This window comes from Loxodonta africana, chromosome 1, assembly GCF_030014295.1.
Source record: "Loxodonta africana isolate mLoxAfr1 chromosome 1, mLoxAfr1.hap2, whole genome shotgun sequence".
Classification (NCBI taxonomy): Eukaryota; Metazoa; Chordata; class Mammalia; order Proboscidea; family Elephantidae; genus Loxodonta; species Loxodonta africana.
The window spans coordinates 122,151,410-122,162,493 of NC_087342.1; the positions used below are offsets into that span (position 1 = coordinate 122,151,410).

The 11,084-nt window shown below is 38.4% G+C and overlaps 1 pseudogene; it reads right to left on the bottom strand.

The window, feature by feature from the left end:
* Positions 1–6,193: 6,193 nt before the first annotated feature.
* LOC100664514 (transmembrane protein 183A-like) lies at positions 6,194–7,336 on the bottom strand (annotated as a pseudogene).
* Positions 7,337–11,084: the final 3,748 nt, after the last annotated feature.

An 11,084-nucleotide genomic window follows, 5' to 3' on the forward strand; every position in this document is an offset into this window, starting at 1 on the left:
TATCAACACAGATTACTCAAAATGGAAAAGAGAAAGAAAAGCAAAAATTCTTACTCACCTTCAGAGTTTTCCACCTCTCAGGTAGGATGAAGGATACCTTGAATACAGTTGGATACATTGTTGCATCACGATGAGTCAGAATTATCTGAGATTTGGAGACAACTTTTCAAGTCGTCTCAAAATGTAGATGTTAGTGGAAATGTACCAACCAATAAATATCTTTCAAGGATCTAATATGGGGAGAACATTGTGTCAGCTGCTGCATTAAATATAAACTTTAGTAAGTATAATCCCTGTAATTTATTTATAGATGATAAATACAAAAATAGTTATAATGGAAAGCACCATATGAAAGGTACAATACACCATGAAAATTCAGGAAGAGAGAGGTAAGCAAGGGTCAGTGAGGGATGAGAAAGGAAATAGAAGAATACTAATTAAAGGCATCATGGGAAAGGTGTTATTCAAAATGGGCATTGGTAGATGGATAGGATTTCAACAGAAGGGAGTGCATTCCAGCCCGAGGGAACACTATGAGTAAAAACAGATATACTCAGAAAAGAGGGGAACATCCAGATTTCTCGATCATTTGGAAAATGCAAACACCAAATTGAGGGCCCTGCACAGAGTAGGCAATAATTCATTCATGAGGAATCCAACAGTGAACCAAGAAGGCATGGTTACTGCCATTACGGAACTCACCATCATGTAAAATAGACCCAATAAAGGAGTAAAAAAATAAAAATGATTGCACCTTGTGCTAGGTGCCATGAAGGAATAATGTTGATCTCATAAGGCTGTTGTGCAGATTACTTGTACTGTTGTTGTTGTTAGGTGCTGTTGAGTTCGTTTGAAATCATAGCAACCCTACAACAGAACGAAACACTGCCCGGTCCTGTGCCATCCTCACAATTGTCGTTATGCTTGAGCCCCTTGTTGCAGCCACTGTGTCAATCCATCTTGCTGAGGGTCTTCCTCTTTTCACCAACCCTGTACTTTACCAAACATGATGTCTTTCCCCAGGGACTGATCTCTCCTGATTACTTGTCCAAAGCATGTGAGACATAGTCTCCCCATCTTAGCTTCTAAGTAGCATTCTGGTTTTACTTCTTCCAAGACAGATTTGATTGCTCTTTTGGCAGTCCATGGTATATTCAATATTCTTCGCCAACACCACAATTCAAAGGTGTCAACTCTTCTTCCGTCTTCCTTATTCATTGTCCAGCTTTCACATGTATATGAGGAGATTGAAAACACCATGACTTGGGTCAGGTGTGTCTTAGACCTCAAAGTGACATTTTTGCTTTTTAACACTTTAAAGAGGTCTCTGCAGCAGACATTCCCAGTGTAATATTCCATTTGCATATATAAAACACCTAGAACCCTGCCTGACCCTAGGTAAGTGATTGCCTGTATTATTTTCATGATAATTTTTGTTATATTATTAAGAAGTAAGTAAACACAGTGTGTTACAAAGAATAACAGGAGCCACCAACTTTACAGACAGTGGTTAGGAAGGATCTTTCTGCAAAGGCAATATTTGTGAACTTAAAATGTGAGAAGGAGCCAAGCTATACAAATAATGGAGGAAAGAGTGATTCAGTATGACTCACTGAAGGAAGGAACAGAGGAACAAATGCCAAGAAACGGGAAATTTCTGGGGAGTTAGAAGTGGGGAACATTGGCCTATTTGCCTGGAACAATTAGAGGAGAGACTTCTAAGATTGGAGAGGGAGACAGAAGTATGTTATGCACGTTTTTGCAAGCCATGATAACATTTAATAAAGATTTGTTGGATGGATGAAGAAATAAAACATCTATTGAACTGTTCCATGGTTGACAAGGCTGGAGAAGCATTTTGGAGCCATATTCTGAAGGACTGTGAATGCTGGTCTAAAATATATTATCATTCTTTTTATGGACAATGAAACTTACGGTTCATTTTCCAAACAGGTAATGACATGACCAGAACCATCTACATAGTTTGTGGGGCTCAGTGCAAAAGGAAAATGTAGGACTTCCTGTTCATGAATTATTAAAAATTTCAAAACAGTGACAGCAAGCGTAAAACCAACTGTGGGGCCCTTCTAAATGCGGGACCCTCTGAGACTGCACAGATCACACACCCAGGAAGCTGGCTTTGGACATGGCCAAGAGTCTTTTAGCAGATTAGCCTTTCAGCGCACAGTGTGTACACAGGGAGACTACCTAATGCACGATTAAAATAACAGCTTGACTGCTAATCAAAAGGTCGACATTTCAAACCCACCAGCTGCTCCTTAGAAATTGTATAAAAAAAACGTATAGGACAGGTCTATTCTGTCCTTTAGGGTCACTATGAGTCGGAATCAACTCGATGGCAATGGGTTTGATTTTTTTGGTGTGAAGTTACAGGGAGCAGTTTAGTGGTGATAGTGAAAATGACAAGAAGGGGACCAATGGGAAAAATGTGGCAGGAACAGACTGTACACATGGTGGTATTGATTGGATGGAGTGGTAGAGGTTAGCTAAGGAAAATTCAAAGGTGATCCATGTATTAAGACAGAGTCACCATGGGGAATGGAAAGTACTATTTGTTAGTTTATATATATCAGAATCTCTTAGATACTTTAACAAAATTTAATGCTCAAAACAACACATTTATGTTAATTATTATTATCCTAATTCTAAAGAGGAAACCCTGGTGGCGTAGTGGATAAGTGCTATGGCTGCTACCCAAATGGTCAGCAGTTCGAATCCACCAGGCGCTCCTTGGAAACTCTATGGGGCAGTTCTACTCTGTCCTATAGGGTCGCTATGAGTTGGAATCGACTCGACGGCACTGGGTTTGATTTTTGGTTTTTATTTTTAAAGATAAAGAAACTGTGGCTTAGAGAGTCTAAATTGTATAACATCATAAATATAATAAAAAAATATAACAAGTAGTATTTATACCTGGATTTCAAATTTAAGTCTGATCGTACAGCCTGTGCTGCTCTTTCAACTGTGTAACCCTGCATCCTTCCACCAAGAAAATAAAAGGGAGGTGTTCTAGTTTGAAATACAGCAATTTAAGTGAGTATACTCCAGACCTGATTTTTTAAAATCTTTTTTTAAAAAATTGTGCTTTAAATGAAAGTTTACAATTCAAGTCAGTTTCTTATACAAAAACTTATATGCACATTGTTATGTGACCCTAGCTGCTCTCTCCCTAATGTGACAGCACACTCCTTCCCATATCCATTCAGCCAGCTCCTGTCCCCATCTGCCTTCTCATCTCACCTCCAGACAGGAGCTGCCCACATAGTCTCACATGTCTGTTTGAGCTAAGAAGCTCACCAATAGAATTTTATGTCTTATACTCCAGTCTGATCTTTGTCTGAAGAATTGGCTTCAAAAATGGATTTAGTTTTGGGCTAACAGACACTCTGGGGGCCATGAACTCTGGGGTCCCTCTAGTCTCAGTGAGACAATTAAGTCTGGTCTTTTTACTAGAATTTGAGGCCTGCATTCCACTTTTCTCCTCTTCCATCAGGGATTCTCAGTCGTGGTCCCTGTCAGGGCAGTCATTGGTGGTAGCTGGGTGCCATCTAGTTCTTCCAGTCTCAGGCTCATGGAGTCTCTTGCTTATGTGGCCTTTTCTGTCTCTTGGGCTCATATTTTCCTTGTGTCTTTGGTGTTCTTCATTCCCCTTTGCTCCAAGTAGGTTGAGACCAAATGATGCATCTTAGGTGGCCACTTGCTAGTGCTTAAGGCCCCAGACGCCACTCACCAAAGTGGTATGCAGAATGTTTTCTTAATACATTTTGTTATGCCAGTTGACCTAGATGTCCCCTAAAACCATGGACCCCAGACCTCTGCCCCTGCTACTCTGTCCCTCAAAGTGTTTGGTTGTATCTAGGAAACTTCTTAGCTTTTGGATTAGTCCAATTGTGCTGACTTCCCTTGTAATGTGTGTTGTCGTTCCCTTAGCCTAAAATAATTCTTGTCTACTACCTAATTAGTGAATACCCCTCTCCCTCTTTCCCTCCACACCCTCATAACCATCAAAGAATGTTTTCTTCTGTGTTTAAACCTTTTCTTGAGTTCTTATAATAGTGGTCTCATACAATATTTGTCCTTTTGCAACTGAATAATTTCTCTCAGCATAATGCTTTCCAGACTCCTCCATGTTATGAGATGTTTCATGGATTCATCATTGTTCTTTATTGTTGCAGAGCATTCCATTGTGTGAATATACCACAATTTGTTTATCCATTAACCCATTGAGGGGCACCTTGGTTGTTTCTGTCTTGCTATTGTAAAAGTGCAGCAATGAACATGGGTGTGCATGTATCTATTTGTGCGAAGACTATTATTTCTCTAGGATATATTCCAAGGAGTGGGATTGCTGGATTCTACTGTAGTTCTATTTCTAGCTTTCTAAGGAAGCACCAAATCGATTTCCAAAGTGGTTGTACCATTTTACACTCCCACCAGCAGTGTATAAGTGTTCCAATCTCTCCACAACCTCTCCAACATTTATTATTTTCTGTTTTTTGGATTAATGCCAGCGTTGTTGGGGTGAGATGATATCTCATTGGAGTTTTGATTTGCATTTCTCTGATGGCTAATGATCGAGAGCATTTCCTCATGTATCTGATAGCCGCCTGAATGTCTTCTTTGGTGAAATGCCTGTTCATATCCTTTGCTCATTTTTTAATTGGGTTATTTGTTTTTTCATTGTTGAGTTTTTGCAGCATCATGTAGACTTTAGAGATCAGATGCTGATCAGATTTGTCATAGCCAAAAACTTTTTCCCAGTCTGTAGGTAGTCTTTTTACTCTTTTGGTGAAGTCTTTGGATGAGCATAAGTGTTTGATTTTTAGGAGCTGCCAGTTACCTAGTTTATCTTCTGGTGTCTGTTCATTGTTAGTAATGTTTTGTATACTGTTTGTTTATGCTCTGTATTAGGGCTCCTAGCATTGTCCCTATTTTTTTTCCATGATCTTTATTGTTTTAGGTTTTATATTTAGGTTTTTGACCTATTTTAAGTTAGTTTTTGTGCACGTCGTGAGGTATGTATGTCTTGTTTCATTTTTTTTGCAAATGGGTATCCAGTTATGCCAGCACGATTTGTTAAAGAAACCGTCTTTTCTCCATTTAACAGATTTTGGGCCTTTGTCAAATATCAGCTGCTCATATGTGGATGGATTTATGTCTGGATTCTCAATTTTGTTCCATTGGTCTATGTGTCTGTTGTACCAGTACCAGGCTGTTTTGACTACTGTGGCAGTATAATATGTTCTAAAATCAGGTAGTGTGAGGCTTCCCACTTTGTTCTTCTTTTTCAGTAATGCTTACTTATCTGAGGCCTCTTCCATATGAATTTGGTGATTTGTTTCTCCATATCATTAAAAAATGCCATTCGTATTTGGATTTAGATTGCATTGTGTCTATAGATTGCTTTGGGTAGAATAGACATTTTTACATTGTTGAGTCTTCCTATCCATGAGCAAGGTATGTTTTTCAACTTATGTAGTTTCTTTTGGTTTCTCGCAGTAGTGCCTTACAGTTTGCTTTGTATAGTTCTTTTACCTCTCTGATTAGATTTATTCCTAAGTATTTTATCTTCTTGGGGTTATTGTAAATGGTATTGATTTGGTGATTTCCTCTTTGATGTTCTCTTTGTTGGTGTAGAGGAATCCAACTGATTTTTGTATGTTTATCTTTTTTAAGACTGAAAACCCTGTCACCTACTTTATTTCTAGAGAAGGGTATAGGGAGAAGAGCAAGTATTCACTTGGGTTTGAGGGGCAGCTAAATTGGAAGCAACCATAGCAATAACTTCAGGCCCCTCATGTTCCTTGGACCCATAAGGGAATGCTGAAACTTCCTTGTTTGGAGTTAAGAATTTAATTTTTCCCTAGAGCAAGACCATCTATTTTCGCTGGGATAAAAGAATAAAGAACAACAAACTTGATAGCACCAAATGGGGTTTTAATGCAAAAAATAGGGCCAGATTTCTCCTCTCAAATGCAAATTTTACATGAAAATACGTTTATAAGTCAGAGTTGGTTTTCCTCTTGATTTGACCCCTCTCCCTCCCGTAACAGAAGCCCCTGGAAACTGAAGAACATATGCACCACTAACCAGGTACATGATCTAGCTGCCAAACTGGAATCTGCTTCCTAATGGGCTGGCCTAGCTCAGGGCAACCCCCAGGGAGCAGTAACTAGGCTCTCAGGGAGAGGGGATACTCAAGGTGCCATAAGCCAAAGAGCCGGACACTGTGCACTGGGTCAAGGATGACTCGCATGTCCTATTCACTGTGCAGTTTCCGGCCACCATGGATAGGAAAATTCTGGAACACCAGTCTCACATGGTGGTGCCACATGTTCATGCTCACATTTATAGTAAACAGGGTAAATATCATTCCCACGACAATTGGGAAAAAGATGAAATTGAAGGTAGTGGCCTGCAGTAGGCAGCAGTCCTGGTCTGGGTTGGTATGAACATCTTCGTATTGAATGGGGAGCTGCAAACCTCCCATACACTTGCTCTTTAACCAAGGGCACTGTTTTTTGAACTAGAAGTTGAATTCCCACGCTGGTTCCTGTCCATTCCCAGCAACCTTTCTGCACCAGAAAACTTTCTGCACCAGAAAAGCATTTGGAATTCTTTAGTGCACCAGGAGTCTTTTCTGCAAGGGCTGGATTCTTGGAGATTCGAGCAGCAAATGGCTTACGAATATGGTAAAGTATTGGATCACACAAGCCGGGAGACAGCGCAGCTTCCCCGTTGACTCTGGTCGCAGGTGCAGAGGCAGAGAGGCATCCAGCATGTAGTGCCTTCAGTACGACCTGGTCCAAAAGGCAGCAGTGCAAGTGACAGTCCAGGCATTCTTATGAATCAGGGGAAAATTCACAATGTCCTCAGGATGGATATAGGAGGCCAGCAAGAGCCAAATATCCGTGGGATACTCTTCTCCTCCAGCCCTGTCCGGGTCTTCTTTGTGTTTCTTGCTTTTCTTTTTTCCGGAAACGGTTCTGGCATAAATGCTTTCCTCTTGGGCATCCATCTCAACACTGCTATCGATGATGTCATAGGGCTCACCAGCCCCAGAGAGAGCTTCCTGTGGAAGAAACTGGGAGGCTTCCAAGCCACAAATAGATTGTACTTCTTGCTGAACAGCATTTAGGATGGCTTTCTTGTCCCATCCAGACTTCACGAAGGCTGAACCGGAGTTGGCAAAATCTGCCAAGGTCACTCGACTGGAGCAGACATCGTGGGCCTGAAACTTGAGTCACTTCCTTCTCTTGGGCATAGTGACTGTGTCAGAGTGAGGATGGCCTAATGGGCTGAGCCTCCGGGCCATGTCTCAGGCCAGAGAGCTGGCCCTGGGAACTGCCTGTATGTTTATCTTGTATCCTGATACCCTGCTGAACTCTTCTACTAGTTTCAGTAGTTTTCTTGAGGATTCTTTAGGGTCTTCTGTGTATAAGATTATGTCATTTGCAGATAGATATATTTTTACTTCTTCTTTACCAATTTGGTTGCCCTTTACTTCTTTATTTAGCCTAAGTGCTCTGGCTAGGACCTCCAGCACAGGTTGAATAAGAGTGGTGATAAAGGGCATCCTTGTCTGGTTCCCGCTTTCAAGGGCCAGACTCTCTCCATTTAGGATGATGTTGGCTGTTGGCTTTTTGTAAATGCCCTTCAGTATATTGAGAAATTTTCCTTCTATTCCTATTTTTCTGAGAGTTTTTATCATGAATGGGTGTTGGACTTTGTCATACGCCTTTTCTGCATCAATTGATAAGATCCTGTGGTTCTTCTCTTTTGTTTTATTTATGTGATGGATTACATTGATTGCTTTTCTAAAGTTAAACCACCCCTGCATACCTGGTATGAATCCCGCTTGGTCATGGTGAATTATTTTTTTGATATGTTGTTGAATTCTATTGGCTAGAATTTTGTTATGGATTTTTGCGTCTAAGTTCATGAGGGACATAGTTCTGTAATTTTCTTTTTTTGTCGTGTCTTTACCTGGTTTTGGTATCAGGGATATGCTGGCTTCGTAGAATGAGTTTGAGAGTATACCATCCTTTTCTATGCTCTGAAATACCTTTAGTAGTAGTGGTGTTAACTCTTCTCTGAAATTTTGGTAGAATTTTCCTGTGAAGCCATCAGGGCCAGGGCTCTTTTTTTTGGGAGTTTTTAAATTATCTTTTTAATCTCTTCCTTTGTTATGGGTTTATTTAGTTGTTCTACCTCTGTTTGTGTTAGTTTAGGTAGGTAGTGTGTTTCCAGAAATTTGTCCATTTCCTCTAGGTTTTTGAATTTGTTAGAGTACAATTTTTCATAGTAATCTGATATGATTCTTTTAATTTCAGTTGGGTCTGTTGTAATATTTCCCATCTCATTTCTTATTCAGGTTATTTACTTCCTCTCCTGTTTTTCTTTTGTCAGTTTGGCCAGTGGTTTACCAATTTTGTTGATCTTTTTCAAAGAACCAGTTTTTGATCTTGATATCTCTTTCAATTGTTTTTCTGTTCTCCATTTCATTTAATTCTGCTCTAAATTTTTATTTTTTGTTTTCTTCTGGTGCCTGAGGGTTTCTTTTGTTGCTCTCTATTTGTTCAAGTTGTAGGGATAATTTTTTTATTTGGGCCCTTTCTTCTTTTTGTATGTGTGCATTTATTGCTATAAATCAACCTCTGAGCACTGCTTTAACTGTGTTCTAAAGGTTCTGATATAAAGTGTTTTCATTCTCATTGGATTCTATGAATTTCTTTATTCTGTCCTTAATGTCTTCTATAACCCAGTAGTTTTTGAGCAAGGTGTTCTTCAATTTCCAAGTGTTTAATTTCTTTTCCCTGCTTTTTCAGTTATTGATTTCTACTTTCATGGTCAGAGGAGATGCTATGTAATATTTTGATGTTTTAGATTCTATTAAGGCTTGCTTTATGACCTAATATGTGTTCTATTCTAGAGAATGTTCTATGCATGTTGGAAAAGAAAGCATAGTTGGTTGCTGTTGGGTGGAGTGTTCTGTATATGTCTATGAGGTCAAGTTGGTTGATTGTGGCATTTTGATCTTCCGTGTCTTTATTGAGCTTCTTTCTGGATGTTCTATCCTTCACAAAAGTGGTGTGTTGAAGTTTCCTACCATTATTATGGTGCTGTCTGTTTTGTTTTTCAGTGTTGTTAGAGTTTGTTTTATGTATCCTGAAGCCCTGTCATTGGGTGCATAAATATTTACTATGGTTATATCCTCCTGGTGTATTAACCCTTTAATCATAAATACTGTCCTTCCTTATCCTTTGTGGTGGATTTAACATTAAAGTCTAATTTGTCAGAAATTAGTATTGCCACTTCTGCTCTTTTTTGATTGTTGTTTGCTTGATATATTTTTTTCTTTGTTTGTTTTAGCTTGTTTTTGTCTTCAAGTCTAAGGTGTGTCTCTTGTAGACAGCATATAGAGAGATCATATTTTTTTTTAATCCATCCTGCCACTCTCTGTCTCTTTATTGGTGCATTCAGTCCATTTACATTCAGTGTAATTATGGATAGGTATGAATTTAGTGCTGTCATTTTGATGTATTTTTTTGTGCGTTGTTGACAGTTTCTTTTTTCCACTTAATTTTTTGTGCCAAGTAGTTTTTCTTTATAAATTGTATTGTCTTCTTTTTCATTGTTGTTGTTTTTTTTTTTTTTTTTGCTGAGTCTTTATGTTGTTCTTGTATTTTATTTTGATGTGTAGAATTATTAGTCTCCTTTGTGGTCACCTTAATATTTACCCCTATTTTTCTAAGTTTAAAGCAAACTTTTATCTCTTTACATCACCTTGATTTTCTCTCCACATGAAAGACCTATTAGTATATTTTTTAATCTGTCTTTATTTATTTAATGTTGTCATCTTTTACATAATGACATCACTGTTTCCTTGTTTTAATTTTTTTTTATCTTGATTTATTTTTGTGATTTCCCTATCTGGGATGATATCTAGCTGCTCTGTCATGCGTTCTAGTCTTGCGTTGTTATTTGATGTTATTGATTTTCTAACCAGGGAACTCCCTTTAGTATTTCTTGTAGTTTTGGTTTGGTTTTTGCAAATTCCCTAAACTTCTGTTTATCTGGAAATGTCCTAATTTTGCCTTCATATTTGATAGAAGTTTTGCTGGATGTATAATTCTTGGCTGGCAGTTTTTTTTTCCTTCAAGATTTTATATATGTCATCTCATTGCCTTCTTGCCTGTAAGGTTTCTGCTGAGTAATCCAAACTTATTCCTATCGACTCTCCTTTGTAGGTGACTTTTCGTTTATCTTTAGCTGCTATTAAAATTTTCTCTTTATCTTTGGTGACTTTCTTTTGGGATATACCTTGTTTGGGGTTCGATGAGCATCTTGGATAGATATCTTCTCATCTTTCATGATATCAAGGAAGTTTTCTGCCAATAAATCTTCAACAATTCTCTCTGTATTTTCTGTTCTCCTTCCCTATTCTGGTACTTCAGTCACTAGTATGTTATTCCTCTTGATAGAGTCCCATATGATTATTAGAGTTTCTTCATCTTAAAAAATTCTTTTATCTGATTTTTCTTAGAATACACTGGTGCCAAGTGTTTTAATTTAAATCTCAGTAATTCTGACTTCCATTTCCTCAGTTCTACACCTCTTTCTATTGAGTTGTCTAATTCTGAAATTTTACTGTTAATCTTCTGAATTTCTGATTGCTGTCTCTCTATGGATTCTCTCAACCTATTAAATTTTTCATTATGCTTTTGAATAACCTTCTTAATTTCCTCCACTCCTTAATCTGTGTTTTTTGGCTTGTTCTGTGTTTTGCCTGATCTCCTTTCTGATCGCTTGAAGAGTTCTGTATATTAAGCTTTTGTATTCTATGTCTGGTAATTCCAGGAATACCTCTTCGTCCAGAAGATTCCTTGATTCTTTATTTTGGGAGCTTGTTGGAGCAATCACGGTCTGCTGCTTTATGTGATTTGATGTTGGCTGTTGTCTCCAAGCCATCTGTAAGTTATTGTATTAATTTATGTTTGCTTACTGTGCCCTAGCTTCTTGCTTTTTTTGGTATTCCCAAATAGGTTGTTCAAGTGAGCTAG